Raw genomic sequence first — 23,652 nt, 5'->3', positions numbered from 1 at the left:
TTTGTTTTTGTCTTTCAGTTCACTTTTTTAATTGAAGTATAGTTAATTTACAATGTTGTGATAGTTTCAAGTGTACAGCAAGGTGATTCAGTTATGTATATATGTATATGTATATAGATATACTTGTATACCTTTTCTTTTTCAGATTCTTTTCCATTCTAGGTTATCACAAGATATTGACTTTAGTTCCCTGTACTATATAGTAGGAGCTTGTTATTTGCTATTTTTGTATGAGCTCTGTTTCAGCAGTTTGTTGCTAGATCTGTGTCTTGGAACTGGGGGTTCGGTTTTGTCTGGAGACAGTGGTGTATGGGTCCCCAGGTCAGCCTGGATGGCTGACCCTATTCCAGCAAGCGGTACCACCACCCACCCAGTTTCTCCCGCCAGAAACCCAGAAGCTCTTTGGGAAACCTTTGGATCCCACACTTCTGACATCTGCTCACACATCAGTTTTTTCCAGGGTACCCCCAAACTGTGTCTCTGGCCCCCCGCTTGGGCCAGGTCGTCACTTGTCTCGCCTGGACTGTGGCATTAGATTCCTAACTAGAATCTCTCGTCTCTGATACTCTGACACTCCCTGCTCGTGGTAACTAGGGTCAGCCTTTTTACGGGCAAACCCGCAGGCTCTCCCATGCTGAAATCCGTCAGTGGGTCCCCACTGTTCTGGGGGTGAGGCTTGAAGTCTTTGCCCCGGCGTCTGAGGTCCCCCCGCCCTGGCACCTGGTGCCTCTTCCACCTCACCTGGCCCCCTCCCTTCTCCCTACACAGTATCCCACTCCAGCCACGTGGGCCCCTTTCAGTTTCCTGAGAACATACTCTGCTCACCCACCACTGGGACTTCCGACGTGCTGTTCCTCATGACTGGAAGGCGCCTGCTCTCTGGGTGACTCACCCCCATCTCAGTGGAAATGTCACTTCCTCAGCAAAGTCTTCTTTGATTCCCCAGGTATCCCGCCAGGACGAGTCTCTCCCAGCCCAGACCAATCAGCATCACAGGCCTCCTGTCCTTCCTGCCACCTTGGGGCATTTGGGAGGGCTTCCGAGGACTCTTATCTTTATCCAGTGACATATCCACAGTCACAGTGGCAAAAAGCAGATGGAGAAGTTTAACACACAGTAAGAAAATCCATTTCTAGAGCATCAAATAAAAGGCACCCCTGAAACTCCGTAAAAATGGAACCAACCCCGTTTCTCTGTGCTTCAGTCTCTCTTCCTCGTTATAAGCAGCCAGCTGCCTGCGCTCTCCTCCACCGGGCGGGGGCCCGGCCTTTGCACATCCCAAGGGCTCCGGGTAGGCTGGCACACCTGGCGGCAAGAGGGGGCCCTCTGCCTTTCCGGGCAGGAGGAGAATTTCTCTACTTTCAGGGGAAAAGTACGCGTCAGAGAGAAAGGTGGAGTTCCCCGACGGTGATAGAGAGCCTCGCATGAATTTTCCTGAACTCATGACACCTACACACACGTGCACAGAGGTCTGGATGTGAGACTTAGAATCAAGCCTTGGAAAAGGTAAGGGAAAAGCCATGCAGCTACTGTCGTGAACTCACCACGCGCTCCACACCTTCTAGGCGGGACCCTGGCGTGAGACAGGCCTGCCATGATCTCCTTCTCACTCGTGAGGACCCCAGGGCGTGTCTGTCGGGAGCTCAGCGAGCTGGAGAGAGGATGCTGAGCCGCCAGGTGGCCGAGTAGTCCATTTTGGACACACGCCAAAAATGAAAGAGTGAAGCCTTCCAACACTTACTGCGACGGTACCACCGAAAGTCTGAAAGCAGAGAAAATGCTGACTTTCCTGTTCCATTCCCCACCCCGACCCTGGAACAGTGAGGGCCAGGTGGATTGGACAGCTGAGGGGTCGTGTCACGGCTGGGGGACCTGAGGCTGGTGGCGGGGACAGAGTGGGGCAGAGAAGGCGGGGAGTGGAAGAGTACTGTGTGCTGGGTCAGGGCTGGGAAGAGGGTCTGCAAGGTTCTCCCTCATCCTTCCCCCCGTAAGGAGGCCGGGCTCCTGAAGAGGGCCTCTGTCTGCCCGAGGCCTCAGATAAAGACACCTAGGAAGAAAGGTGCCAGGGCTAGGAATGCAAATACAGCTGGCCCAGCGTATCTGTGGATTCCTCATACTTGGGTTCAACCAACTGTTGAAAAAAATTCCAGAAGGTTCCAAGAAGCAAAACTTGAATTTGCACCCGCCCCTCTCTCCACTGGCAACTGTTTACATAGTGTTGACATTATATTAGGTGTTGTGATTAATCTAGAGATGCTTTAAAGTATATAGAAGGATGTGTGTAGGGTACAAGCAGGGACTACACCATTTTGTATAAGGGAGGTGAGCATCCGAAGATTTTGGTATCCACGGGGGATCCCGGACCCAATGCTCCCGCAGACACTGAGGGATGAGTGTGTGAGAAGCACAGCAGGCCAAACGGGCCTGAGGCCTTGTCTGCGACTCCAGTCAGAGTCTGCGTGGCTGCCACCCGGCCTGGTGTGGGGAGGACAGCTTTCCCCGGGGGCCCGCCAGGGAAACAACTGCCGACGGCCAGGCCTGAAAAATCACACGGAGGTTTTTCACCGGGAACCGGACCCCTCACCATGCCATAGGCATCACGCCCGAGCTCGTCCCGTCCGAAGTGGCAAAGTTCTCCCTGAACCAGCTGCGAGCTGCTCGCGGTGCCAGGAGGCCTCAGCCGCTCCCCTCCTCTCCTCCTGACCGCCTCCCCCCGCCCCCCGTGGAGCTGGCACACCTGCAGGGTCCACCGTCTCCCTTCCGGGTTCCTGCCATGGACGCCGTCTCCCCCTCAGCTGCCAGGAGATGGATTTCCTCTCTTGGATGCAACAGCTCCAGAAACAGCAGCCCAAAGGGAAGGACGTTGTCTGCAGTCGGGGACAGATGAATCCATGGACACCTGTCATGCATGCACGGGTTATTTTATCTAGAGAGCTCAGAAAGGAGCGGAGGACAAATAAGCCGCAGGGCAGAAGGGGGTAAGCACATGCGTGGCGGTTCTGAACAAGCGTGGAATATAAGTGATTGCTAATCAGGCTGTTGTGCACGGGGCGAGCCTGGGAGGGTGCATCTGAATGAGCGAGGGAGTAGGTACGTGCTGATAACGTTATAATCTCTTGAAACGCCAGTTGTCTCATCCTTAATAATAGTGGATTGATTTGGTGGAGCAATAGTGTGGATTAAATGAGGTAAATCCACAAAAGCTTTTAATGCAGTGCCCGGAACACGGTAATTACTCAGGAGATGCTGGCTGATGTCGTTATTATTATCCTCACCTATGAGTCCTGCCTTGCTCAAGTCCTAGAGCAGAAGAGCTTTGTCTGTGTAGATCTTGCTTTGTGTATGAATGGGTTTCTGCAAAAATGTATGTAAATCAGATTTACTGTCAGCTGTGAATTTCACCGGTAGCTCTTCCTCTTGACACCTGGGCAAGCGGTCTAAGTGTGGGAAGTCTCCTCTGGGCGTCTCAAGCTTTCCTGTCTTCCATCGTAATTGTCTGGAGCTTGACCTCTGCTTGGGTCTGGGTGGAGGTCTACACCTTGCATAAAAGAAAACACAATGCCCAGGTGGGGTAGTGCTGAGGTTAAGCCCTCACTGGCACCCATGCGGAGCCAGCCTGTCTGCATGAAATCCTCCGCCTGAAAATAGAAGCAGGTGGGAAGGGGTGGCTTATGGTTAGAGTAAAAGGAGAGAAAGATGGAAGCTTATCCGCAAATTGCCAGGTCATGCACAAGATAGGCTGGATGGTTTCTTATTTCAGATGGCAAATTAGCCTGTGGGAAGGTAGAGTAGCATAGGGACAGTTGTCTGCCCCAGGTCCTTCTAGGAAGGGACCTGGATACCTTCCTGACTTCCTTTGCTGGTCGATGGACATAGTCATGGACTTTTGACTTCAAGGAAAATTTTATAAAGTGGAGATAGGTAGAATTCCTTAGTCAGAAATCGTAAAGGGGAATTTGGCTTAAGGAAAAGCAGGCAGCTTTCTCTGTAAAGGGCCAGATAGTGAATATTTTCAGCTTTTCGGGCCATGGAGTCTCTGTTGTAACTAACTAGTCAGCTCTGCTGTTGTAGCCCCAATGCCGCAGTTGAAAATGTGCAAACAAGAGGGTGTGTCTGCATTCTCATAAAACTTTATGTACTTAAACCAGGAGGGTCAGGTTTGGCCCAAGAGCTGTAGTGTGGGAATCCCTGGTTTAAGAGAGATGGGAAACGCTAAAATGTAAAATTCTCCCTGTGTCATGGTGAATCATGGCAATAAGATGAAAAGCAAGTAGACAATTGAATTAATCAGCATAGCTGCAAAGGGAGCCGTCTACCCTAGATTGAAAGAGGACATGTGCCAGAAAGGAGGGGACCATGGTGTCTGTGCCTTTCCTATAGCTCAGAAATAAACAGGCTGATGTTAAAAAATCAAGCCCTCCGTGAATCAGCGAAAAAGGTTAAGGATTAAAAATAAAGAAGGACTAGGTCTTGTTTTTGTTTCGCGGGGGCGGGTTGTTTCGTATGTTCAAAAGTTCAAAGCAAGGCAAGGATAGACCACCTGCCTGGGGACAGAGCTGTAATACGTGTGCCATGACTTTGGTAACCTACAGCCACCTGGGAGGGGACCCACAAGTGGGCCCGGTGACCCTCTGAGAGCTGTTGGGCCACGGTGGCAAAAAACAACGCAATCAAAACTACGGAAAACAATCCAGGCCCAAAGAGCAATAAAAACAAAAGATTGAGAAGCAGTCTAAAAGTTCCCGGATGCAAAAAAGTGCCTAGTTGTCTTTCAGTGGTGTGATTTGGGAAATTGTTATTTTCTTGCTTATACTTTTGAGTAATTTTTATTATAAGCATATAATGCTTTTAAAATAAAAAATGAAAGCTATGTAATTTGGAGCAGCAACCTTAGGATGGACGCTGAGGAATTATAAGAAGATAGGTTTTCGATCGGCATACATTAAAATTTCTCACTCTAATGGTTTGAGCTGCAAACCAGAGAGTGTCCCACGGAGGCAGACATTGCTTCCTAACAGCCGTTTTTCCTACGTTTTTTTCCTGATGGTAGAACTCCCCCCGCCCCCCCACGTGAATACCCAGTACTGATCTTCCTGTGGCTCCCCTTGTGGTTATGGTACAGGCAAACCACATCCTAGCCAAGGAGAATTTCTGGGAAATCTGCTGAGTGGTTCCTGGGAGAGGTTCCCCTTCTGGATGTGTGTGTGTGAGTGTGTGTGTGTAACGTGGGGAGAAACTTCAGCCTTCCAGTGTTTGATGTGCTCCTGTGAGGATGTGGTGTTTGGTGCAGTGCCAACTGTTTTGTGACCGTGAAGATCTAACCCCGAGGTCACCATGCAACAAGCTGGTGATGGTAGACCAGAAGGATGGAAAGAGTGTAGCCCTTGATTCACTGAGCTGTAACCTTCCCCTCCCCTGCATCTTCAGACTTCTGAGAAAAGTGTACTCGTGGAGGATCCAGTTCTCATTGGGCACTGCAGTTTCTGAGGGTTTCACCTTTCCCCAAGTGTTCACGTGGAGATGTGTTGGTGGACTATTCAAGTCAGGTTAGAGAACATCTCAGTATCCTCGAGTCCTATATCCTGAAGACTTGCAGCGAGAGACCAGAATGCACTTTTGCAGTTTTTACTATTTCATGTCATTGGATTTTGTTGCTTTGACTATTGGGGGGAATAAAGGTGTTTCCATGTGGCTTGATGGTCTCTCTTTCTCACGGTTGTTGGTGTCCTTCCCCAAGCCTAGCTCTGTAGAAGACAAGGATAAATCCAGAAGATTCCCTTCGGTGGTGCACGAAACGCCCAGTCTCTGCATGTGCGGACTTACGGGCAGGTCTTTGGGGAAAACCAGTCTTTGCATCTCCCATCGGCAGTGAAATAGAGTTCCCCGTGCTATGCAGTAGGACCTTCTTGTTTCTCCATTCTAAATGTAATAGTTTGCATCTACTAACGCCAAACTCCCAGTCCATCCCTCTCCCAACCCCCTCCCCCTTGGCAAGTCTGCTCTCTATGTCTGTGAGTCTGTTTCTGTTTCACAGATATGTTCATTTGTGTCATATTTTAGATTCCACATATAAGTGATATCATATGGTATTTGTCTTTCTCTGACTTACTTCACTTAGTATGATCATCTCTAGTTGCATCCATGTTGCTGCAAATGGCATTATTTTATTCTTTCTTATGGCTGAGTGGCATTCCATTGTATATACATACTTCAATTTTAAAAAAAAGAGAAAAAAAAAGAAATAGAGCATGGAGGTGGGGGGTACCTGCTCCAGCACGGCAGGCTCACTTTCGGGCTCTACCACTGACTGATTGCAGTCTTGGGCAAGTCCCTTAACATGTCTCGTCTTTCATTTCCTCGTCAATAAAATGAGGGTGATGTTAACACGATGAAGGTCCTGAGGCTCAAGGCTTTGAGAAGTCTTTAGCACTCTACCTGCCCCAACTGGAGACATACTGTTTCCAGTTCCTGGGAGATTCGCTCTTTCCACGTGGCCCTGTGCGTTGAGAGGGCATCCCCATCTGGAGACGTCGTCCTCCAGCAAGACCTCAGGGGCCTGGATCTAGCAGAAGGCATTTCCAATTTGGATAACCCTCATCTCCTTCTGGGTCTCTCAATTTGTGCTGCTGCTGTTATGATTATTCCATTATGTCTGAGTTTGTAGCACGTGGCTCAGTTTGCCTAGCAGAGTGAAAGCTCCTTGAGGGTAGGGTTGAAATTCCATTCTTGGACGCTCCAGAGCGCTGGGCTCTGGGCACGGGGCCCCTGCGTAGGGGATGCTGGGCAGTGAATAGAGAGATGGACAGCAGTGACCTGTGATACGAGGAACTGGGCTGGGTTCCAGGAGGTTCAGAGAGCAGCTGTTCTCCAACACGGCTTCGCGTCGGAATCGTGTGTGGACAGGGTGACCAACCACCTGGTTTGCACGAGTTCCAGGGACTTGAGACATTCAGTTTTAAACCCAGGACTTTTAGTGCCTAAAGATGGGAAGTCCTAGGAAAAGTGAGTAAGTCAGTCCTGGGAAAACTGGGATGAACTGGTCACCCTACCAGTGGAGCTTAAAAACATGCTGATGCCTGGAACTCACCCCCAGAGCTTCTGATTTCATTGGTCTGGGGGAGGCCTGAGGAGTAGCGTGGCTAATTACCCAGGTGACTGTGAAGTTCAGAAAAGAGTGAGAACTACCAACAAGTGAAAGTTTCTGAGCCGGGTTCCAGTGTATGCTGTGGAGCTGTGAATGGGTTACCGGTGGCCTGACATACTGGCCCCCTTCAGCCTCAGGGGCGCCCAGGAAGTGAGCAGAGTTGGGAAGCCCAGCTGAATAATGATGCATCAACGTGGGGGATAGAGAATTTGGTAAGAAAGGAAATTCCAAGGCCCCACCGGAGACCCCCTTGTATGCTACAAGCCTGGGACTCTACACTGTCATCAAGCTTCCCAAGTGATTTATACTTTCCAAATGAGTCAAATTTTAGAATGGTAAGAATGTATCTCTAGAAAGTACCACAAAGATATAACAGTTATCCTTTCAGGAAAATGCATTTTGGAATAGTCCCACTTGAATTGACCTGGGCCCAGAAGGTAACAGGTGAGGAAGAAGGATAGGAACCAGAACCATCTTCCTTTATCACAAAAATGCCCCCTTTCCCCTGACTTCTTCCTCCTCTGGAAATGGCCATGTTACTGAACGCCGCTGCAGCCATCTGCCTTCAGCTCTTCCCCTAAACCTCGGGTCACCGACCTTCAGGTACACTGGATTTTTTTAAAATTAATTAATTAATTAATTAATTAATTAATATTTGGCTGTGTTGGGTCTTCGTTTCTGCGCGAGGGCTTTCTCTAGTCGCGGCGAGCGGGGGCCACTCTTCATCGCGGTGCGCGGGCCTCTCACCGTCGCGGCCTCTCCTGTTGCGGAGCACGGGCTCCAGACGCGCAGGCTCAGTAGTTGTGGCTCACGGGCCCAGGTGCTCCATGTGGGATCTTCCTGGACCAGGGCTCGAACCCATGTCCCCTGCACCGGCAGGCAGACTCTCAACCACTGCGCCACCAGGGAAGCCCAGGTACACTGGATTTAGTCTTGTGGTAGCTGGGATTATTTTTCTCAGTTCTTTCCTCCTACCCTGTGAGCTCGCAGTGAACAAAAGTGGAACGAATGTATTTCCCCGCAAGCTAGCACGGGAGAAGCATAGATGTTTGCCGTTGTAAGCCACTGAGTTTTAGGGTGATTTGTTACGCAGCACTTTTGTGGCCAGAACTGACTAATGCATCCTTCAAAAGAAGAAAGAACTAGGCTTCGTCCAGGTTCTCACTAAAAGACTTTACAACCCTGTACAGAAGAAAAGCTTGCTTACCGTGGTGGCAAGGGCCTGGAAAGGGCAGAAGATCTGCCCAAACTGAGGGCGCTTGTGCATTCTGATATCTCCAAAACGACTACAATGCTCCTTGCGTCTGGCCAGCCTCTTCTCTACCTTCATGTCCACGAAGTGCCAGAAAGGGCCCTTCTGGGGCAGGTGGGCCACGTGCACCTGCGGTGAGGAGCCCAGGTAGCACGTGGTTACCGAGGGCCACGGGCTCACAGCAAGACAAGGTGCGGGGTGGGCTTTCTAGGAGAGGCACTCTTGTTCATGCCTCTCGTTCATGAGTTGGACTTCCAGGTACCTTTCTTAATTTTCTGTGGCCTCAGGATGCAGATCAGAGGGCCATCCCTCCGTGGTCCCTGGGGCTGTGACACAGTGGATGGAGGGTCAGGGCACAAGCTCTAATTGTGACTCTGCCACTCACTGTGGGACCTTGACTCACTACCCGCCTCTATGGCAGATTATTATTATTTTTTTAATTTAAATTTTATTGGAGTAGAGTTGATTTACAATGTCATTGTTAGTTGCAGGTATACAGGAAAGTGATTCAGTTATACAGATATTCATTCTTTTTCAGATTATTTTCTCAAGTAGGTTATCACAGAATATTGCGTAGAGTTCCCTGTGCTCTACAGCAGGTCCTTGATGGTTATCTATCTCATATATGGATTTATCCCTCCAGATATTTCCCTCCCCACCCCGCTGCCCCATTTCCCCCTTTGGTAACCGTAAGTTTGTTTTCAAAGTCTGGGACTCTATTTCTGTTTTGTAACTAAGTGCACTTGTATCTCTCTCTTTTTTTGAAATTAGATACCACATATGAGTGATATCATATGATGTTTGTCTTTCTCTGTCTGAGTTACTTCACCTAGTATGATAATCTCTAGGTCCAGCCATGTTGCTGCCAATGGCATTATATGTTCTTTTCTATGGCTGAGTAGAAAGATCTTCTTTATTAGGGCAGATTATTGCTTAGGGTCTTGTGCCAGCCTAGAAACGACATGGCTTCTCTGGAACTGGCATGGCAAGAATGCCATGGGTCAAAGGCCATCTTTCCTGCAGGCAGGAGGTGGGATCTGACGTGTGATGGAGGGTCTGGTCTTTCGATTCTGATCTCACTTTTACTAGACACTGAAGCGTCTAGGAGCCCCGTTTGCATTGCACCAGGAGACACACTGACACTAGGTGCCAGTGGATTTCCGGGCCAGAGAGTTTGCCCACATACGCCCTCCCTGCCCACGTGCAAGTCTACTAGATCCCTGTCCCTGTTGAAGACAGCTCTGCTGGACCCGACGCTCTGGCGGCACCAGGCCCTGCCTTGCCCCAGCTGTGACCCTTGCCCTCACCTGGTTTTCCCAGCCCCTGACCGTTTCACCTTCCCCTACTCCGTTCTTCTGGCCTCGCCTCCTGGGACTGATAACAGAGTCCCAAATCCTGCCTGTACATCTGCTTCTCCACAAGAACTGGTCCCTCCTCTTGCTCTGCCTGAGTGTGGCCAGTAGGAGAGTGATGCTCAGCCTAGACTCTAGCATCCGTGGGCGCCCCCCCCAGGATGCTGGGGGGGCCTCTCTGGCCTCTCGATTCTTCGACACCCGCAGACACAGGGATACGGCTGGCCACACGGTGGTGGTGGATGGATTCCGGCCGCCGGCAGCTGAGGGTGCCCGCCTTCCTGGCTGAGACACCTGCAGAGCGGGGTGCCGAGGGGTGCACGGCTGGCGTCGCCACAGGAACCTCACCCCAATTAGGGGGTCAGAAACGTGGTGTTTCATTTCTTCCAGCCTGGACCGTGGGGATGCCGACAGGCACAGAGGCTCTGGGGGCAGGTGGAGGGGCCGACGGAAAGCAGAGGCCACTAGGGCTCTTCGAGGTCAAACCGCCCACCTCCCAGATGGAGAAACGGATACCCAGCAAGGTGAGAGGACATTCGCAGGGTCTCTCTGTCACCTTCTCTTGCATCAGGCTTAAATCTGCATCTGTAGCTTCCGGGTGACGGCTCTCTTCCAAGGAGCCCGCCTTGAAGAGAGACAGACCGAGGGCGCGGCACCCGCCCGCGGGGCCAGAACACCCCCGAGCGTCGAGCGTCGTGCGTCGTGCGTCGGGCCAGAGCCGCCGGCCAGCCGAGCTGTGTCTGCGCAGAACCTGCGAGAGGCGCCCTCGCCGGCCTCTTCCGGCTCCGCTCCTTCCCCGATGGGCCGCTCAGTGTCAGCCCCGCCCTCACCACCATCACATTTTAAAGCAGTTTGTACCTCTTTTGCACTTGGCTCACCTCCCTGTCCCTCTCCTCTCCTGCCTGCCCCTGCCTTACTCCCATTCCTCTTTCCAGACTCTGATTTTGCCTTCCAGTGAAGTGTCACCCCTACTAGAGGCCTTTCTGGCCACCCCCGTCAGAGCGAGCTTCTCCTCCTCTGGGCTTCCGCAGCATTTACCCCAAGGGTCTGTGTCCCCCTCTTGACTTACTGCGAGTGGGTCTCTACTTGGTCATGTCCCACCTGGACCCTAAGGCCCCTGAGCACAGGGCCTGCGTCTCATCCCTCTATGTAGATCACCCGTCTACATGGGCTACAGGCCACGGGCTGAGTGCTCAACTGAAGTCTGTCACGTGAGCGAACAAGGAGGTCGTGAAGAAAGCCATTTCTGGATTTCAGGACAATAGGTAGAAAGGGTTAAGTTACCACCAAACTTTTCAAAAACGTCTCTTTCACGCAAAGCAAAATGAACCCGTTAACCGGAGGGTGAGGCGTTGTGGGATGAAGGCTCAGCACCGTACACAGTGGCATGAAGCAGAAATTCAGGGCGAGGAGGAGGGACAGAGGGGCCTGGGGTGGAAGAAGCCATTAGGGACATCAGGCAACTGTCCGGATTTGAGGATTTTCTTTTTTCTCTCTGGGTATCCCCAGTGAGGATTACGCTGAGTGCATTACGAGCTGTGCTCGGGGCTTCCTTTCTCTCCCTGCCCTGGTCTCACATGGCATCGGGGCAGGACGGGGAATAGAAACCAGTTACTCCTGTTCCGTTGGTTTGGGTTGGTCTCAGCACCTCCTTTGCTGAGCTCACCCCTGGATGGGGCACATTCCCACTTTTTAGTCTGCGAAAGATAAAGGAAAAAGGGGGTCCTTGGAAGACTTACATCACGTATTTGGAAGCTCTTTGCAGTCGGAGGAGACAACTCCCAGCTTCGTCCCACGGCTTAGGCGGAGCTCAGACTCGAGAGCAAAGGTGGATAAACAGTTCCCAGGGGGATCGGCAGCTTCCAATCTGTTCCAAGGGAACGAGGAGAGCAACGGTACACGGAGGACCCGGGCACCGCACTCCCTTCCTCCCCGCCGGGACCGGGGCTGATTTCTCGTGCTTGACCCACAGTGTAACAAGGAAGAAGCTGGTGCAACTGAGAAAGAAGTAGACTCTCACCCCAGAGCCAAGAATGCAAGCTCTTGTTAGGAGATCAGCGGAACCCATGTGATGTTCTAATTTGCTTTTCTAGAACGTGATCAGCGTGGCGGGCAAGTCTCGTGCCACACGTATTATTCGTAAGTTGTTTTGCTAAGGCCATACGAGTTGAGTTGATTCTTGCTCTGGGGGTTTAACTGAGTAGAGAAGATCACTAGAGGCTCCAACAGGGTCATTTAATTAGGTTAATTAAAGAACGAATTATGTGAGCCTCTCATTTTTCTGCCTTTGTGCAGGACTGTTCTTTTACTTGAGTGCAGAGGTTGGCAAACTGTCTCTGCAAAGGGCCAGATAGTAAACATTTTAGGCTTTGTGGGCCATCTGGTCTATGGTAGCACAAAAGGAGCCACAGACAGTATGTAAGTATGTAAATGAGTGGGCGTGGCTGGCTGTGTTCCAATACAACTTTATTCATGGACACCTAATTTTGACTTTCATGTCATTCTCCTGTGACACAAAACAGTCCTCTTTTTTAATTTTTTTGCGGGACGCGGGCCTCTCACCGTTGTGGCCTCTCCCGTTGCGGAGCACAGGCTCCGGACGCGCAGGCTCCGCGGCCACGGCTCACGGGCCCAGCCGCTCCGCGGCACGTGGGATCTTCCCGGACCGGGGCGCGAACCCGCGTCCCCTGCATCGGCAGGCGGACTCTCAACCACTGCGCCACCAGGGAAGCCCTTGGGGAGCATTTTTAGTGTTAGAGAAATGCTAGGATTTCTTTCAGAACAAGGTTTGTGTTATTATTTTCTGAATCCCCAGCTCCTAACATGGGGCCTGCCATGCAGTAGATGCTCAAAAATTCTAAAACAATTATAGCAGCTGCTGCTTGCTGGACACCTACTGTTATATTCAGCATCTCCTTTGACTTTTAAAGCCAGCATAGGAGAGAGCCGTCTCGGGAGGATGAGGAGAAGCAGAAAGTGATGAACGGCTTGGCTCTCTGATGCTATCATGGGGCCACCTACTAGCCCTCCCGGCCTTCCTCTGGACATCTTGTCATTTGGGGAAAATACACTCTTCTTTGTGTTGGTGGAAATTTTTCTTTTCATTTCTTCAGGTCAAATGCTATTCTGTCTGATACACACACCTACTTCATGAGGTTTATCCCTAGGTATTGGAGAATACTTGGCAAACTGACCAGTGGAAACGTGTGCACGGAAAAATTCAACGTCTTTGTTATAATTTAAGGATCCCTTAATAGTGATGCAATTAGGAAGAGGGGAAGGACAGGGATGCCCCTCTTCCTCAGTACTGACTCATGGGAAGTTTGAATCACGGCGTGCGACGGGGAATGGCGTGGCCTAAACAGATTGAACCAGGATAGCAAGTCACCCATTGGGGCCGATGTGTCTAATTTTGTCGGAGGCAGAGAAGACCCAGGAAGGAGTTGCTCTCTGCCTCTGAGCCCCCTTATCTGAGTGTCTGTCTAAAAAATATATGCAGGTCTGGCGTAAGATGAGTGGAATGTAGCCAGCATACATGCCAGCAAGGCCACCCCCTGCATCAGTAGACACAGGAGCTCGACCCACTTTTCTCTTCCTGGTCCCATCACAGCTGAATCCTCGAATTCAGCTCAAGGCCACCTGGACAAAGTGTAGCTCACTCAGAGGAGAGTGACGAGGATGGTGCTGAAAACGAAAACCCTAAAACTCTCTTTGTTCTTCGGGGCGTGACTGGAAGAGGTGGGCATAATTAGACTGAAGAAGAATTAATCCAGTGGGGGTCATGGCAGTTACTTTCAAATATCTGAAGGCTGCCATGTAGAAGAGGAAGCAGACTCATCTGACCAGCCCCAGTGGGTGGAATTAGAACCAATGAAGGAAGCTACAGGCAGGCAGGTTTGGACTGGGGTTTGGACACAGTGCTAACAGCCACAGCCACCAAAGACAGAGTGGCCCGTCTCAGTAGATGGTCCCATCACTGGTGACATTGAAGCGTAGATGGAACCACCGTTTGCAGGGATGTGGTACGGGCTCCCGGCACACATTCACATGCTGTTTCCTTTCCTCTATGTCTTCAGCGATGAGTCAAAGAGTTATTCAGCCCCTACTATGTGTCAGGCTCTGAGTGGTCAGACTATGACCTTTAAGATCTCTCCGAACTTGGTGATTCTTTGAGGATCTGAGTACGATGAGCTCCGTTTTGCCCAAGGAAAACTATGGCACCAAGATCTGGCAAGAGTTGCACAAAGCCAGACAGCAGGTAAGGGGTGGACCCTTCGTTCTCTCTGAGCTTTTGCTCTCTCTGCTCTCCTTTCTCGTTCAATCGTCTGTTCTTTTCCGAGAAAACCAAATCATGCTCTGCTAAGCCATCTAGTCTTGAGCGTGTTTAGGCAGAATGTGCAATATTGGTCTGAAAGATGTTTCCCCGACTCTGACGAATTGGAGCAAACTCTCCCTTTGATTTGCAATCTTCCAAATCTCCCCAGATACCCTCGAGCAGAGACGGGTTATACGCAAGGGCTGTGGTTCAAGATTTCATACAACACGTGACTTTCCGGGTGGGGAGCGGCTGCGGATTCTTCAGATACAGTCACCCCTGCTATTCTCTGCACGGAGATTCCAAAAATCGCTGTGGAAACCGCACATTTCCAAGCAAGCCCATTTCTTTTTAAACATTTCTCAGCCTCTCTCCCCACCACTCCACCGTGGATCTTTACATCTTCCGTCTTTGGGTATTTCCTGCCAGGATCTCTTGCCTGGCAGAATCCCCACTGGTTTAGGGGCTCCTAACCAGGCAGTGAAAACCAACCTGGCTTTGGAGCTGGGCATTCCACAGGCAAGCAGGGCCATCTGGATCCGGTCTCTCCTCTTTCGATGCGTCAGGCTTGCAAGATGTAGGGAGGGCAAATTAGCAGCTGTGTAGGAGTGCCTGACGCTGAAAAAGCATCTGTTGGAAAACTTGCTTTGCAATTTCCTGAGCCTTTCAGGGTCAGAAGTGGGTAAACCCGCCCCGCCCCCCCAAATGGAAGAAAATCCTAATCACTTTCAAGTGGGAGGAAAATAAGAAACAGACAGGCTCACATGGGAGCAGACTGTGGATCCTGAACTGTAGAGGCTCCCACGATAGTTTCCAAAGCGTCCAAAGCACAGCTCGCTTAGGGACCAAGCCCCGATCTTCTCCTGAGGTCCTTTATGTGGCCCAGTTGGGACCATCAGTGGATGGGAGTGGTGTTCAAATCCACCCTCTTTCCACACTGCTCTGTGAGGCTGGAGATGAGGTGGAAAATGGAACAGGGTCCGTAAATGCATACTCTGCGTTAGTGTTTCGGATGAGCTTTGTTGGTTTTATTCACCCAGGTATTTTCAGCACCTGCGACAGTGCCTGGAACAGAATCGGTGCTCAGAAAATATTCAGTGACTGAAAGAACGAATCCCCTTTTGTATCCTACACACTCCCTAAAGTCCTTGTCCCTTAGCTGACTTTGTACACATGGTTGGTGCATGAAACTAAGGTGAAAAAGCAAAGGAGGCTTTGCTCTCTAAGCAGAGCTGGAGGGGAATATAAATTAGGCAGGTTGGAAGAGTAGGAGAAAATCAACACAGCAGTGTGGAGGTGTCTGGGAAAGCTATGGGCTCACGTGCAGACCCTCAGAAGGCGTCTGAGCTGGGAGACGGGAGGCCAGACGTCTGTCTCTGGTGCCTTTGAAGTTGACCACTCATTCTGAGCTCTGCTGGCATTTGCACTTGCTTTGCTTCGAGATAAAGAATCTCCTCTTTCTCTCCTTCTACTTTTGCTGCATTTCTTCTTCTCTCCTCTTCCCCTTCCCCACAATGCTTCTTATGTAGGAGTTTCAGTCCTGGGGAGTAGGACCAGGCTTTGCAAAAGACCCATTTTCTGAGCTCTGCCTTACCTGGTTCATATCTTCACAGTTTTCATTGGCCTCAATGTGACTGAAACCAAGAAGACGTAGGGAATATAAAGTGATTTGCAAAACGTGAGCAGTGTCTGCATAACTAAGAACCCTTTCTGATTCTGTGTGAATAGGGCTCTGGGGGTAATTAAGAGAATTCATGTAACCCCTGCTCCGGCAGCTGGAATTTGTCACTTGGTTTAGCACTTGGAGTAACTGATAGCTCCATGTGAATGATCAGAAAGGGTGGCATCTTCCAGTTAGTCAATGAAGCCGAAAGATAACTTTGCACCTTAAAAAAATACACTCTTGTTTTCCTCTCCTCTATCAATGAGGCACACTCAGAGCAGAAACATGACGTGGATGTCTTTGCCAAAGGTGTGATTTCTTTGGCTAGAGGAGATGGACGTGCGAAGATGACTTGCCCGGCCGGCTCTGGGCACAGAGAGTGCAGGCTCCTCCCTGTGCTAACCCTGTGTTGGTACATCCGGGCTTTGAGAGCCACGGGCAGAGAAAAGTCAGCCCTTGCGTAAGAGGTGAGGCAGAGGAGAGGGGACAGAGAGAGAGGGGACAGGAGAGAGACGTTGCGAAAGGAGAAGGAAGCAGACCTGCTTCCGGTCAGCTCCTCGCCATCCTGTGCTGTAGCCCAGTCACTGCTGCCTCTGCTCTGACATCTACCGTTGGCACGAAGTGATTGTTCCTCTTTCTTGAAGAGACACCTCGTTGGCTGGTGGCCGCTCCCTCTGTGATGGGGTGTGACCGGGGCTCAGGTATGTGCTTTGTGGGCTTAGAGACTGAGCCCCTGTGGAAGAGCCCAACTCTGCAGAAGTAAAGGCAACGAATGGGGTAAAGGATCCTGGGTCCTTGGCCAGAATCCAGTTCTCTCCCTGAAAAGTTGAGGCTGACCCTCTGGGACTCAGGACACAGTCTGTGGCTATTGAGCTAATTGGCCTGCGTGGCCTTTGGTTTCACTGGGACCAGCCATCTTTGGTCCAACCCTGGATATTACCTAAGTATGGAAATGAGAGTTTTGGAGCCAGACGTTAAGTCATGAAGAGTAGTAGCTCTGCAGACTTGGCGTTTTACAACCTAATTTTCCGCCCTGTTCACTGTGTCCCATCACATCAGCTCCGCCCTTGCCCCGGAAGCCTCCAGGCCCAGGGCCCCATTTCCCCAAACGGAAGGATGCCTGTAGATGCACCAGGATGGGCCGGGTCTGCAGCCCTGAGCTGGCCTTACCCTTGGCATCTTTTCGTGGTTCTGTTTTGCCAGGAGCAGGGCCTTCCTCAGCAGCCTCGTCGCCCCCCGTTTCCTTTGTCTTGTCGTCCGTGGTCTGGGCCCCTCGCCCCTTCTGCAGCATCTGAGTGTAAGGCGAGCTCTGGTCTTCAGGCAGACCTTCCTCTTCTCTCCTTCCTGCTCCCACGGAGAGCTCTACACATAAACCCCACCATCAGCTGCGACGCTTCTGAGGGGTTCAACCGCCCCTAAAGAAGCGGCCTGACATGTGGTCATTAAGAGGAAGGAGGTGAACTGGAACACTTAACTTCATGAAAAATTATGTACGGGACCTCCCCGGCGGTCCAGTGGTTAAGGCTTCACCTGCCCGTGCAGGGGGTGTGGGTTCGATCCCTGGTCGGGGAGCTAAGGTGCCTCCCGGCCAAAAAACCAAAAAACATAAAACGGAAGCAGTATTGTAACAAATTCAATAAAGACTTTAAAAATGGTCCCCATCAAACAAATCTTTAAAAAGGTTATGTAATCTGGAAAGAAAATGAATTGATGCCGTCAGCTTATTCTTGCGTATAGTAGAATGAGAGAAGGGTGAAAGTTACCCCCAAGTAGCAGGACGATTGGAGAACAGGTATATATGTGTGCGTGTGTGTGTGTGTGTGTGTGTGTGTGTGTGTGTATGCATATGAATGAATGAATGAAAGAAAATAGTTCTTACAGGAGGTCAGGCTACAGCTAAGGTCTAGCATTTCATTTTTATGGGGTAGGATTAATATACTGCACGTCAAACTGTGTTCTCTCTTTCAGTTTTCCCCATTTCCCATTATATCAATTAAAAAGAGAGTATTTTGGGGGAGTATTTTTTTTTCCATTTTAGCCATTTTATTATGTATATTTTGCCACAACCAGTCAACAAAAAGAAGTATTAAAAATGAAGTGATTGGCTCCTGGCTAAGAAAGATTGAGGTACTAGTCCCTTTAAGAAGTTAGGTGATAAGGTTGAAAATCATTTACCCAAAGTATGGAATTTTGAATGAATTAATTAGAAACGTACAGTATTCTTAGAATATTATAACATTTAAATTAAATACCGTTTTATAACTATAAAGCATATCGGCATTTTAGAAAACAGGGAGGAAAAAAAAGGTCCTTGAATTTTCCCCCTCATAATAGCTTATGACTTCGTGTATTCCTTTTTTTTTTTTTTTTGGATACCTAAACGAACTCCTTTTTTTTTTTTTAACATCTTTATTGGAGTCTAATTGCTTTACAGTGGTGTGTTAGTTTCTGCTTTCCAACAAAGTGAATCAGCTGTACATATACACATGTTCCCATATCTCTTCCCTCTTGCGTCTCCCTCCCTCCCTCCCGATTGGGGGAGTGTTGAGCACAGTTCTTCAGTGACTCTCAAGCCTCCAAGTCACCCCTCTTGGCAAGATCCACAGGGTCCCTCCTGATTTGACCCTGCTCACTTCACCCCTCCCCGCTGCCCCGAGCGCTGGACCATCCCAGGGCCTTCAGGCTTCCGTGACTCAGCTTGTGTTTCTCACTCTGCTGGGAATGTAACACTTTCCCTCCTTTGCACTCCCGCCCCACTGGGGACTCGTCGTTGCCACTTCCCCTTCCGTGTGGTCCACGAATTGTCCCAACCATCGATGTAGACCTGCCCTCCCTCTGGTCCCCAGCCCCTTTCAAGCATCTCCATTCTAGTAATGACCAAGAGTGCAGTCAATGGTCTGTCTTCATGTCTGTCTCCACTGTTAGATTTTATGTTCCACGAGGTCCTAGTGTCTGTCTGTTCACCAGTGTCTCCGAGCATGTGGCACTGTATCTGGCAAGAGGTAGTCGCTCGGTTCATATTAATGAACGGAAGGGTGGACGGGTAGAGGACAAAGTATTGGGTATAGGTAGAGGGGAATAAAAGACAGTAGATTAAAAATATTAACTACGTGGAAGGGAGAGCCGCGGGCATGATTATTCCACCGCAGATCCGCAGTGGTACCCAGGGTCAGTCAGGAGCGCAAAGTCAAGGTCGCGTTTGTACCAATGTTGTCTCTGGGATTTGTCAAGTGTCCAGCTGCACTAAGGGCTCAGAAAACAGGACATGATTTTGCCTTTGCATTTCGTGGTTAACACATCTGAAGAAGCACTAAGTGGTAACATCTCTGCTGAGCTTAAGTTCTTCCCTGAAAGCCAGAGAAACTTAATCTGAAACCCAGGCTCCTGGAGGTGATAATTAGAAGAGAACGTTAAGGATTTAGAAATAACAGTGTCCCTCTGGGAGCCTTGCGTTAACACCACGTATGGAACTGTCCTCACTGAGCTTGGACAGGAACCTGGAATTTTCTCCATACCCTATAAAAAAAAAAAAGTGCATGGTTTTTCTCTGATGAGTTTGAACTCGGTCTCTGAAGTTGTGGTTTCCGAAGCCTCTCTTCACTTACGGTGGTTCTTTTGCTCCAAAGATTCAACTTCAGCAGGTTGTGTGCTGCACAGTTGTGAGTAGCCGGGCAGTTTTTTAAGAAAAACAACATTCTTGAACTGAGAAGAACATCTGCTCTGTGTCTGATCGTCAGAAACCTCCAGCTTTGCTAGCAAGTTGTAACATTTGAACCGATCACCCAAGGCAGATCTTGGCGCATGAAGGAAATCTACACTCAATAAAGATGCTATATTGTACGTGTCTCTAGTGCCCTATTCCAGGATGGAGGAGGGTTCCCCTCAGCCAGGAATGCTTGCTTATAAAGTTGTAGCTGCGCGGTACCGTTTATAGGACCCAGGCAGATATGCAGATGAGTGTGGCCCACAGGACTCAATTAAGCCTTTCCTTGTCAAGCTGAATTGGGCCATCGAGTGACTGCTGAGGGGCGGGGATGCCCCACCCCCACCCCAGAGCATATTCTGGCATGTAAAAATTATGCTCATAAAATGTTGGAAAGAAGAGGAGACCTTCTAAGGGGCCCTGCATCAAGTCACCCGTGGGGGGACGGACCACTTCCCATCTGTTTTAAATTAAATGTGTTTATTTTCTTTGCATCTCGCTCCCCAGCTCATTGTAATCGGTTAGAAAATGTCTTCTGTGATGTGAACTGAAAGCATATTTTTAAATAAGTTGAACTGGCTGTTTGCTTTCACACACAAGGCAGTGACATGGCTTCTCTCACTGTGACTCTGGCGTGTGCTTGGTGGCAGCTGTAGGACGGTACCTGGGGCTCTATTTGTTCGACACTCATTTTCGTTCCCTGTGGTGCCCCAGACTCTACGCTAGGCGTTAGGGGTAGAGTGGAGACAAGAGCGTCAGTGACTAAATACATAAGGTAATTGTCCTTTGTGAAAGTGCTAGAAGGCACATACACAGGGGACAGAGAGAGTGTAATTGTCAAGGACCACCTTCTGAATTGGGTGGTCTGGCTCTTTGGGCAAAAGAGGATTTGGATCTGAGGCTTCAAGGGTCAGGACAAGCCATTCAGACAGAAACTGGGAGATAAGTGTCCCAGGCAGAGGAAACAGCTGTGCAAAGGCCTTGAGACAGTCAAGGGTCTGCACCATTTGAGGAAGAGAAAACAAGCCAGGGTGGTTAGAATAGACAGAGAAAGGGCAAGTGGGGAGGAATGAGGCTGGAGCAGGGCCGGGGCAGGCAGGGCCTCCTGGGGAACGCTCAGGGTTTTAGATTTTATTCTAGAAGCCACAGAACGGCAGGAGAAAATGCCAGGCTTGGATTTGCCTCTTACGAGGATTAGGTGGGCGAAATTGGGAAGGACAGATTGGAGAGGGGAGGGATGCCGCGGAGGGGCCGGGTGGGAGGGGCTTTATCAGTCCAGGTGGCGGTGACGCAGCACGCTTGGGTGTGGCATCCTTGGAGACGGAGGTCCGAGGGGGGGATCCAGAGGTTCTGGAGGGTAGACTTGACAGGACCTGCTGATGCATCAGCCAGAGCAGGGGAGGGAGAGGAAGACTCTAGAACTCAAGGGATCTGGTGGTGTTTTGACCTTAGCAACGGGGCAGTTGATGGTGCTATTTACAAAGAGGAGAAAGATCCAAGGGCAGGGCTGTTTCGTGGGAAGGTGGGGAACCGCAGTCCGTTCCAAACATACTGAGTGAGCAGTTCTGTTACTAAGCTCCGTGTAGAAAAGGTCTCTTAGCTATAAGTCTCCTGAAAGGACATATAATTATAATTTATCGTTATAACTTTAGAAGTAACCATGGAAACATTTGGAAGAACGTGTGATGGAGCTTGAGACGGGGAAATCAGAGATGATTCAAGGGTTGGCAATAAATCTAGCGACCAACATCGCGTATGGAAATACGTAACCGCGGATTTTCTCCTTTGCAAAGTCTGGTTGGACTTTACTCCTGTGTGGGAGTAAAAGTACTAGATGAGGTGTGGGTGCAGAGAGTCCGAGAGCTGTTTGTGCCGAGAGGGATGGCCGAAACATCCAGAAAGGAGGAGGTGAATTACGATGCAGAGAAGCAAGTATTAATACTTAGGGCTTGGAAAGCATGCCTAGGGAGTGATACAATCTACTTATTTAATGTTATCCTTTCAGTTCTAGCAAGGGGAACCCATTTTTTAAGCTACTCTTTAAAAATGACATTTTCTCTGTACATCAGGTATTGGAAAAAAAAGGGGTGGGGGAACGGAGGCACCTCTTAACATTTCTTCAGCTGAGTCTCTGCCTTCCTGTTAATTTTCAGCAGACTCTGTTTTTCCACCAGCCTGCCCGCTTCCGAGTACAGGCAGTCCTCCGCTTTGCTTTGCTTTGCTTCTCTCTTTTCCTGTTTGGTGTTCTGAAGGTGTCCGTGGTGCTTTTAGGAAGCGTAGCGCTTGGATGGTTGTTGACCAGCCTGCACTGCGAGATGCCTTAACCTGAGGTTATCACAGGTAGCTGACTGGGAAGAAAAGCTTTTCCCAGTGGGTTTCTGGCTTGTGAGCCTAGGATCTCAGAGTTGTGCAGGGGAAGGTCTTCTAGTTTTGGTAGAAAAAGCTTAATTTGGGGGTCAGAGAGGCTTGGGTTGAGTTCTTAGCTCTACTGTCTTCTAGCTTGTGACTTAAAGTTTTTAAAAATTGAAGTACAGTTGCTGTACAATACTATATAAGTTACAGGAGTACTAAATAGTGATTCACAATTTTTAAAAGTTATACTCCATTTATAGTTATTATAAAATATTGGCTGTATTCCCCTTGTTGTACAATATATCCGTGTAGCTTATTTTATACCTAATAATTCGTATCTCTTAATCTCCTATCCCTATATTGCCCCTCCCTCCTTCCTCCTCCCCACTAGTAACCACTAGTTTGTTCTCTGTATCTCTGAGTCTGCTTGTTTTTCTTTTTTAATATTCACTAGCTTGTTGTATTTTTTAGATTCCACATATAAGTGATATCATACAGTATTTCTGACGACATTTTTGAACCCTGCGTTTTCATCTGGAAGACGTGGGTAATGAGATATACGTAAACTGCAGAGCAGTTGTAAAGAGGAGAAGAGATGACATATGTGAAGGTCTTAGCATGAGACTTCATTCATACTGGTTACCACAGATATTATTATTAAACTTACAAACACAATGGTTGTCAGTTGGACAGGAGACAAACGCTCCTGGTTTGTAGCTCTGTAAAGGCTGTTGACAACCATCACAGCCGTGTGTGCAGGGGTGCCGGGGTAGGGTTCTCCATTCCAGTCTGACAGCCGCGTGTGCAGGGGTGCCGGGGTAGGGTTCTCCACTCCAGTCTAACAGCCGTGTGTGCAGGGGTGCCGGGGTAGGGTTCTCCACTCCAGTCTAACAGCCGCGTGTGCAGGGGTGCCGGGGTAGGGTTCCCCATTCCAGTCTGACAGCCGCGTGTGCAGGGGTGCCGGGGTAGGGTTCTCCACTCCAGTCTAACAGCCGCGTGTGCAGGGGTGCTGGGGTAGGGTTCTCCACTCCAGTCTGACAGCCGCGTGTGCGGGGGTGCTGGGGTAGGGTTCTCCACTCCAGGCTGACAGCCGCGTGTGCGGGGGTGCCGGGGTAGGGTTCTCCATTCCAGTCTGACAGCCGCGTGTGCAGGGGTGCCGGGGTAGGGTTCCCCACTCCAGTCTGACAGCCGCGTGTGCAGGGGTGCCGGGGTAGGGTTCCCCACTCCAGTCTGACAGCCGCGTGTGCAGGGGTGCCGGGGTAGGGTTCCCCACTCCAGTCTGACAGCCGCGTGTGCGGGGGTGCCGGGGTAGGGTTAGCCACTCCAGTCTGACAGCCGCGTGTGCGGGGGTTCCCCATTCCAGTCTGACAGCCGTGTGTGCGGGGGTGCCGGGGTAGGGTTCCCCACTCCAGTCTGACAGCCGCGTGTGCGGGGGTGCCGGGGTAGGGTTCCCCACTCCAGTCTGACAGCCGAGTGTGCGGGGGTGCCGGGGTAGGGTTCTCAACTCCAGTCTGACAGCCGCGTGTGCAGGGGTGCCGGGGTAGGGTTCCCCACTCCAGTCTGACAGCCGCGTGTGCAGGGGTGCCGGGGTAGGGTTCCCCATTCCAGTCTGACAGCCGTGTGTGCAGGGGTGCCGGGGTAGGGTTCCCCATTCCAGTCTGACAGCCGTGAGTGCAGGGGTGCCGGGGTAGGGTTCTCCATTCCAGTCTGACAGCCGTGTGTGCAGGGGTGCCGGGGTAGGGTTCTCCATTCCAGTCTAACAGCCGCGTGTGCAGGGGTGCTCGGGTAGGGTTCTCCACTCCAGTCTGACAGCCGCGTGTGCAGGGGTGCTGGGGTAGGGTTCTCCACTCCAGTCTGACAGCCGCGTGTGC

General features: G+C 50.3%; 1 pseudogene; it reads right to left on the bottom strand.

Moving 5' to 3' along the window:
• The window catches only part of LOC102981988 (uncharacterized), a 62,411-nt pseudogene extending 45,394 nt beyond the window's left edge, over positions 1-17,017 (bottom strand).
• Between the last annotated feature and the right edge of the window lie 6,635 nt (positions 17,018-23,652).

Source organism: Physeter macrocephalus, chromosome 14 (genome assembly GCF_002837175.3).
Source record: "Physeter macrocephalus isolate SW-GA chromosome 14, ASM283717v5, whole genome shotgun sequence".
In the NCBI taxonomy this organism is placed as follows: Eukaryota; Metazoa; Chordata; class Mammalia; order Artiodactyla; family Physeteridae; genus Physeter; species Physeter macrocephalus.
Note: the sequence above shows the minus strand (reverse complement) of the source record. Positions and strands in the feature narration are given on the sequence as shown.